Source organism: Papilio machaon, chromosome 22 (genome assembly GCF_912999745.1).
Source record: "Papilio machaon chromosome 22, ilPapMach1.1, whole genome shotgun sequence".
Lineage (NCBI taxonomy): Eukaryota > Metazoa > Arthropoda > Insecta > Lepidoptera > Papilionidae > Papilio > Papilio machaon.
Window position 1 is genome coordinate 2,482,260 of NC_060007.1, and position 9,849 is coordinate 2,492,108.

General features: G+C 32.3%; 1 protein-coding gene across 1 annotated transcript in view; it reads right to left on the reverse strand.

The window, feature by feature from the left end:
• Positions 1 to 8,737, reverse strand: part of LOC106712531 (protein goliath) — a 57,615-nt gene extending 48,878 nt beyond the window's left edge. Inside the window, exon 1 of the mRNA XM_045683503.1 lies at positions 8,423 to 8,737. The gene's annotated coding sequence lies outside the window, so the exon portion shown is untranslated. The remainder of the gene's footprint in view (positions 1 to 8,422) is intronic.
• Positions 8,738 to 9,849: the final 1,112 nt, after the last annotated feature.

Sequence of the window (9,849 nt, forward strand, 5' to 3'; positions counted from 1 at the left end):
TTATGACAATAAATAAATATTCTATCTGTAGAACAATCTATGTGACGTTACAAATGTCATGTTTAAAACGATTTAATGTAGATAATGTGGGTACAATATGTATTTATTCATACATACATAGCACTCGTGTAAGACCGGTTAGTGGGTATTGCAGTGCAAATACAAATTGTATGATGAAATGCTTATAGAAATGAGAGATGATCGGGTTATATTGAATGCAACTATATACGTCAACAAAATATCAATAAAGGTAGTGTGGGCAGACCTTAACCGCACCGTTAGAAACCAGAGAAGATTAGAAACTAAACAGGTATGTTAACAATGTTTCCATGTAGACGACGGCCCGGTAAATCGCCGGAGCTTTTTACTACACTCTGTTTATAAGTACTTTGCTCAACAGGTTGTATTACATGACAAAAGCGGCCATGCCACACTTGTGTTCTATATAACATGTGCTTGTATGCGTAAACCAGAACCAATAGGATTGTTCAATAGCCACGCACACTTGCACAAATGTATAGAAACAGTACTGTTATACAGGTCACGATTACATGTGTGTAATTTGAGTTCACGAGATAAATCTATATCTATATCATTACTTTCCTAGTACATGAATAAAGTATGGCTTTAAAAAAGGTTCCGCAATGAGAAATTTATTGACAGCTTATGGTCTCTTCTCGTTATTTCAAAAGCTTCGCCATTCGTCGAAATTCGAACATAATAAAACAAAGAATCATTATTATTTTTGATTAAAAATAGCTTAATGAAAATTTTAGCTTTACGTATTAATATAATGATGACGAAATAATTCATGGTTTACGAATTTAATCCAACTCCATAAAAGGTATTCGATCTTAAACTTCCTGAATCAATTACCATATATTCCTCAAGTTTAAGGATAAAAGTTAAATAAACCCTTTGATGTTACATGTCCTTAAAAATTGAAGAAATAAAACAGCTTTACCGGAAGTTACGTCGTCCTTAAAATGCCAATGACAAGATGGCTCGCGAGTAGCGAGGCCGGTCAACTTCCGGTGGGCGATATTAGTTTATTTATAAGACATCGCAGGAAGTGCGAACGAAATGCGTAATATTGGTATTGTACCTGAGGTACTTCCTTTGTGTACAAAAGTGCATAAAGCTTCCTTCCGAAGCTACTATTTAAAAAGGTTAAGATAAAATTAACTCTTTTTATAATTAGCTTCTCTTGTAACGCTCCAATGCGTCAGGTTGTCAAGTGGGCCTAATGTAAATACAATCATTATAATATGTAAAAAAATTAAATGGATTTGGGAAATCGAATCTAAAACTCACGGATTATCGCACCAAAAATCTATTCGCATATACAGTACTAGTTCAATAATATTTATTTTTATCGAGAAGGTTTTATTGTAATGTCGGTAGTTTATAATAAAATATTAATATTTTTGAATGAATTCTTAAGGAGTCGGTTGCTACTGAGGCATTGTCTTCACGTCTGAAGGTATTTTACATGTCTCACTTGCATACAAATTATATTTTGCATCAACTTTCGTACTTATAATCAAGGTTGTTTATTTTTAGAATATTAACTGAGATGCAATTTCCCTGTTTTCATTTAAGTACTCTAAACAAATAGATTGTTTTTATAAATTAACTGTTAATACTTGGAGAAATAAAGACAGTGAAGTTCAGTGCAACTAAATCGCATCTAAGGTCGCAGTTACATTAGTCAGATGTGAGAGATTTCCAATTCACGCATGCCATAGCGTAAAACGCCCGCATGCGGGAACCGATAGTAGCGTTGGCGTGCGTCGGGCGATAGCTCTTTACTTTTCTTTACCACGCATTATTCTCGTTAACTAAATCTTCGCTCGGCGCTTGCTTTACATCGACCGATCAATTTCATTAGACGTTAATATCCACAGGGAATCCTCAAATGCGGTATAACGACTAATGAAGAATCGCCCTTAAATGAGTTATTTTACAGTATGAACATAGCTGCATATATGTATGTATATAATGAATTGACATAGACAAACTTAGATGCCTTAGCCACACATTTACAACAATTATGCATTTCAATGTATCTACTAATTCTGATGCAACAAAATCAAGATATGAGTACTATAAGGAACATAAATAGATTTTATTTTTCTATTCAGGTGTGTGTTGTTACAAACGTAGAAGTGTCAGTACAACAACCATTAAACTTCAGAAGTATTCAATTTTGAGGGCACGACTACTTGAAACTTTACTTGGTATGTACAAAAAGTATCAAGATTAGTTAATCCAAACTAAAATGTTTTATGAGGTATGACTGCGGAAAAACTTATTCAAAAACATATCGTCATTCCTTTCAATCCCTTTTAAAAAAAATGAGATATCTATACTTTTTGTTACAAGAGCTTCAGAAGTGAGAACAGACTAAAAAATGCATTTAAATATTAAAACATAAACGACGTGAAAACTGATGTCATGTTTGAAAATAAATGAGAATCATACAAAGATCAGAAACGCATTATAAAACTGCAATGAAGTAATTAACTGGCGAGTAGTAGGTAATTATAAAATGATTAAAGTTGGTTTTAATCGTAATTATTTTAACTATCCTATCCTAGAGTTTGTGAGTTTGCACTGCCGAAACAATATCATAAAACATGCTGTGATCTTAGTTATCATCAGTGTTTAAACGAACGTCAAAATTATAATACAATAGATTCGGTTTTTATTTTCGAATCTCATTTGTTCAGTACCTACAAGCCATCACAATTGATTTTTAAAACTTAAAACAACATATGTAAATGTAGGAATACTTAACATAATTGCGTTATTTAAAATAGGCAAGTAATCTATTATTCATTGTCTATTACTTGTTTATTCTTCATTTAAAAAAAAACCACGAGATTGCCTACATCATAATTTAATATTAACATAGTGCAAAGTTTATATGTTTAACAAGTGATATGTCTCTCCATTTGTTTTTGCAATCAGTTTGCTGAATGAGACAATATTTAAAACGTGCTGTACACGTGCGTTTGTTCCTAAAGAATACATCCAGTGCCAGGTTCAAGGGTAGGGCACGGTTGGGCGACTGCCCAGGGCGCTGGACAAAGGGGCGCCACAGATCTGCGAATTACTCACGTAACCCTGTTAACCCTTCCAAAGGCATAGTTAAAAAAGGGGGCCCCCATGGTAATCTCAGCCCAGGACACTGGTAGCGTTGAAATTAGAACTGCATACATTCATATTAAGAGAATAAAGTTAAATAAATAAAGTTGTGGTAAACAGCAGCATTATGTAGGTAAAATAACTAATGTTTCAATTTCTGAACACACTGCTAATAAGAACCATGAACTATTGAACCTTACTATACAATTAAAAATCAACACCCAAAGTTTGTAATAGTACATAATTGTAGTACATAATAGTACCTATAACAAATACGCATATAACCATAGAACTATGTATATAATATATTTATTGATACTATAATCTAAAAAGGTATCAACATCTTCGAAGCAATCATTACTGGTTAGGCACTATAAAAAGTAAAGAGAATAATATTCTAACTTTAAATTATTTGTACGTGTAAATACGTTTAAATTAAACCGTATGGTTAACCTAAATTACAAATACATCAGATATGAGGCCGTAAATAACCAGTTGCCATGTTTGCAGAAGAAAACCGAATGCACGTCTAATTTTGTACTACTCGCATTTATTTCGCAATGAACCGTACTGTATTGAGAACCGTGAGACGTGATTCCGCTTAGGTTCTATAGTAGGCTATAGGATATAAGGTTAGTTATATTTTAGTTAGCGTATTCGTAGACTAAAAATCGTAGTAGTATTGATACTGTTTGGTTACTTCGCACACAGACACAAGAAACTCCGTAACCGTGAATATCAACTATCTTTACTCTTATAAAAGACCATAATTGTTGTCTATTTTTTATCCGACTTCAAAAAGAAGGAGGTTATCAATTCGACTGTATTTTTTTATGTGTGTTACTGTGAATCTCCGCCCCTGGTGGTCCGTTTTTGATAAAAATTATTTTAATCGAAAGGAAGTGCTTGGAGATGGGTCCCATTTTTTTTTTTAAATAACTAGAAGACTAGTAGATTTTTTAATTAGCTGGAAAAGAATATCAATATGTTTTTATACAAGTGTTACGATAGTGGAAACATACAGTAAACTAGTTATTGGTGGTCGCGTGCACAATACGCGTGGGTAATAGAATCAGATTCACGCGGAATCCTCTAGAGTGCAGACATCACGTCAGCGCACACACCTAAATCTAATTATAACATACTAGAATAGACTTGCGAAATTAATGTTAATTCTCAATTTGTTTTGTTATATTCAATCCATTTTATGGACCAAGCACTCACAATAGAAAGACTCTTCTTCAAAGTTTCGACAAAGGCATGATTCATATTAACACATCGTTCAAAAAAATTAAGACTCGACTAACGGAAACAAACATTTAAATTCAACAATAATTAAACCTTTTTATGATTGCACGTCCGGGGTTCTGGTAGGGCTGCCCGGTCCATCAATGTCTTCACGTCAAAGTGGTAAGTGTAAAACAAGTCTCTGGATATCACTGTTTTCGTAATCTACTTAGGATTAAGGATAGACGTCATTTGTTCAAAGGTTGACACGTAACTGGCTTTCGTATTTTTTTTCCTCCAATGCTCTTCTTTTTTTTAAGTTGGCAACCCTATGTACTGGCTGTAAAGAGTCCAGTGATCCGCACTCGTGTGATTCACATCCAAAGATGGCGCTTTCCAACATGGCGGCGATTGCAACGGTCCATAATGTCTGCGGGCTACGTGACGAACTGCACGTTTATTTTAGCTATATGACGCGAATTATTTACGAATTAAATATAACATTAAAGACGGTTTCATCAGAAGTCAGAAAGATAATTTCGATTTCTCCATAATGAGATACGTGACTCTCCTCATATCTTACTAACTATAAGATATCTAATTAAATACATATGTAGTATTACCCATCGTTTTAATACACTAACCTCTACGATTTCAATTATAAACTAAGTAGAAAGCTAACAAACATATAAAATGCCTAAAATTACGTAGAGCAATACAAAACACTTGAAGGCAATCACGACTAGTTAGATTACTGTTATTTAATGTAGAGCAATATCAAGGCATGTTGGTATTCATTGTTTAAAATAAACCTATTTTCACACACCTAGAATTATACGATGACATGTAATATCAAAGATTACAAGTGACAAACACGGCAAAAAAATGCGGCGGGATTGAAGCAACATAAATATCTTGCCACTTAGCAGTAAAAAAATTATTTACCGAAAAATATTTAACTTTTACTCAGGTGCACAAGGCTTGCAAACGGTTGTCAAAACGGTTGTCTAATGGTATGTAACATAAGCTTTAAACTTCTTTCAGTATAAACTCTTAATAAATGAACACATAAACTCGCGAAATTTTACCTTAATCTCAATTTCATTAAACCACAGACCATCAACCTATACTTTTAATTACAGTATTGATCGTCTACACGACACACTATGGTACAATAGCAATAAAGACTGGTGACTTTATGGCTTAATGAGGCCCTGTGTGGGCCCACACCAATAAACAGTTCCATTGCCTATCAGACGTAAAATTTTCGACAACAAAGTCGTGATTATTTTAAATCGATTGAACTATTCTATACATTTTAAATTGAACGGAATAAAATAATTAAATAAAATGTTTGTAACAGCTTTTGTTTGTTTTTTCATTACAGCAAAAACCCACGATTCCGTGACAAAAAACTTATACTTAGGTAAGAATGTGGGGTATGACATTTGGTATTTCTAAGTTCGTAAAGTAAAAAAATATGCAGATGTCAGATACCATAATTCCACAAATTTTTCGTAATGTAAAAAGGAAAAAAGAAACTAACAAACTTACGTCAATTCTTCGCTTTTTTATATACGGATATATTTTTTCTACCACACAACATGAACAAGTCACAACTGAAAATTGTAAACGAATTGCGAAGTCTTATCTCGTCGTAAGAGCGGTTCAAGGGTTTGTCATACGAACATTGCACTCGGTAAGGGCAGTAGCGAGCATTGCCATTTCCGTCGACTTTGAATGATAACAATCTAAAACAAATATCTGCGGTCAATGACTACAAATATCAAAATCTGAACAGGATAATCTAATCTTGTTATAGTATTTTAAAAAAAATTGGCAAGCGTAACAAAACAGAAACTTTCATAAAAATTTTGAAAATGCGGACAGTTACATTTGTAAGCATCAAATAAACTATTCCTTCGTATGAAAGAATAATTATTATAGTGCGTGATTAAAATTTCAAACGCCATTTTTTGATAAACCAAATGTTAAGTTAGTTATAAATTTAAACACTGATTTATACAAATGACATGTGTCGAAGTAGGTACGGTGAAAAAAATATCTTATTACTTATTTCCCTTATTCTGCAAAATACAAAACTATCTTAGAGTTGTTTGATGAGTAATGAATACAGGAGAGTCTTTTAACGTGACTTTAATGACTTCAGTAGTTCACTGATCGGCCTTAAGTCGAAGTCAATTCCGATAGAAAAAAAAATAATTGATTCCAGTATACCGTAACAAAGAAACATTATCGCGGAAGTAATGTACAGAAGCGACTTCCGATCATATAATCAAAAACAAAGTTCAAACACAATTAACGTACTAATACACTAAATGCCTACAAATTTATTTAAAAAAAAATAAACGAATCTAATACATTGCAAGTGTTTAAAGTAGATATCATGTTATTCGTTTACTACTTCTGAGTGGAAATACTATAAACATACACTCAGGTTTACGATAGAGTATCCACAAACTTTACATCAACCAATTAAAATGTACACGTGAGTTGTATTGCACGTGACTAGTTAATAAATAGAAAGGCAAATGCACAATTTTTTTTTAAATAATTGGTGTTATCGAGTGAACTATATTGTGGTGTTAAATAATAAAAGATTGTACGAAAAACATTTATAATTCCGTAACAGTAACACACAAAGCCAGAACTAGCAAGAAGTGAAAAATAACAATTGAAAGTCGATGACATTTTACAATATTAATGAATAAAAAAGAGTATATATATAAAACCTCTTTGACTGGCTCTGGCCATTCATGTACAATAGGTATCCTGTGTTATTAAGTAAAGAGAAGCAGCGTTTTTTTATTAAATCAGTTTTTTCAACTTATTCCATGGCGTGAAAAGGTGTAACGTAATTTCACACCTTTCCATCACATCGACCGTTTCAGTTACATTTCGATATTAACGTAAAAGTTTCAGAAATTCTTCGAGGTTTAGCGATATGGGCTCAACGATCCCTAATTTATCTACATCCTAGCATTTTTTTTACATATGTACACGGCTATAAATTGAGATCGATGTTTAGTTGTCTCGCTTAAAGATCATAATTAACAGATACGGATCTGTTACCTGTCTTACTAACCATTAGCCTCCAAAGGTTATATATCACAAAAACAAAATCAGTTTTTCGCTTTTATCTTGAATATACTCTTTGATATGTAACGTCCGATAATTTGCTTTGAAATAATGCAATCACTTTATTATTTATTTATGGGTAGATTTTGAATAAATTTTGAAATTTTTAGTCTTAGGGAAGCTGAGGTCTTTATTTCTGCCTCTCACTTTTATTAAAGTATGGGTTTTCGAGCTCGTAGTCTACCAGCTATTATTTGATATTGGTAGACCGTTAAATGTAATTCTTTTATTATGGGTTGGTTAAGGTTCTGCCATTTTCAGTTATAGGTACGTTAACTCATCCGAAATAAGCAGTACCTATGAAAAATAAAAATAATATGGTACCTTCAACATAGTATAATCGGACTTGATCTAAAAAAGTAAACTACGACTTTTATAACAGATATTAGACGCTATGAAAATTAGGATATAGGTTGGTACTTAACTACCTACTTACTGTTGTACTTAAAAAATATACAATAAGAGCAAAAATATTTCTCATTAGAAATATAGTCTTACCTACCTCCGCCGGTATAGTTTTTGTTTTTTTTTATTTTACGCATAAACTAATAAGGGTTTAAAAGTACAAATTGTAGGTATATTAATTTTCATTTTACAGAAATAGTCTTCATAAAAAGCTTAATAGTAAAACAGACTCCGTGATAACAACTTGTGGAATATAGGTAAGGGTAACGCTAACGCGCCAATCATGTGCGTCAAGCGTCTTTGTTCTATAGATAGAATACATTTTTATATGCATATCAATAACTATATAAAAAGAATAGACGGTTGATTCATTTTATTTCCTTATCACAATATACAAGCAAATGTAAACAATAACCGTCATTTAGTTTAACATGTACACATATAATTGGCGTTTAAATACTTAATTTTCAATTGTACTTACAATATGGAGCATACTATGCACAAACAGCTGATAAAATTTCTCTTCTCGGTTAAAATAATGCAATCTTCTCGCCCCAACACCGAACGAAAACACAACACTGGTTTGTTTGTCTTGTCTATCTCGTGTACGTTTCACTATTATTAAATCAAAAAGTAATTAAAATTAGTATAAAGGTACACATGGAACAGAAAAAAAATCTAGTATTGTATTTGTAACAGTTGTTGGCTGCAAGAGTAGCGAACGCACAGCGATCGCGATGACAACGCGACACACGTCTCACTCGCTATCTATCTCAATACCATTTGAAAAATGAGATTGTCAGAACAGAACGAATGAAATATATCTGAACTATAGAATGAAGTTTTCAAAACAAAACAAACTGCAGTGAGGAAACGAATGATTGAAAATTGAATGATTTTCATTGACATTAGGGAATGTTGCCTATTTCTGATTTAAAATATTAACTGGTGTTTTCTTTTCGTAAAAAACACAATAAAAACGCCCAATTCATATTTAAAAGGTCACTACTTATTTACAGGTACTTGTCCGTGTAACTTTACAAAACATGTTAATAAGAGTGTTTTTGATATTTTGAAAAAGAATTTTCTCTCATCTGAAAAAAAAATCGTTAAATCAAACCAAATTTAGAAATTGGAGACAATGAACAGAAATCTAAATGATATGAAACCTGTATTTTCCTGTATCATTAAAAAAATACAAATATAGCTATAATTTTCGTAATATTTATTCTTTGTTCCATTTTCTTAAAATTTACTGCTGGTAACATTGATTTTACTTCCATTTTCTATCATTTCGCAAACTCAAAAAAAAAACTATAGCACTGCGGTGGAAAAGAATTCCTTTTGTCGGTTAAATATTATTTCTTGTCGTTAGATCATGTGAGTGGTTCATGTTTTGCAAGTTTTAAATTTATTTTTTGTAGTTTTAACCAGTGATATCAAGAAGCGCTACAGAATAACGGTAAGTTTAACGACATTTGATGCATTTTGTTTGTATTGCAGCTAGAAAGTAACCGTTGTCGGATGTTCGTTCCGTGAATACTCGCTCCAGTTTCACATCTCAACGTAATGGGTACAGCTATAAATGAACCGGCTTGAGATTCAAATTTCTTCTAGTATATTAGCCAGGTAGCCATTAGTAATTTGAAAAGGACGGATCGTTGAATCATCACATTTTACGTCTTTCAAATTTAGCATAACAAAACTCTTTAATGTAATTAATTATAGTTAACCGAATCCTTTGTTTCTTATTCCAAACGCTTTTACTTGGACTGAACAACTGAACATTTTATGTAAAATAATATAATCTTGTTTAATGTCTTACATCAATTACATATGGAAATATTACAACTTAAGTAACAAAAGAAATAATTCATTTACCATTTAGTAACCCTGTAGAAAATTACC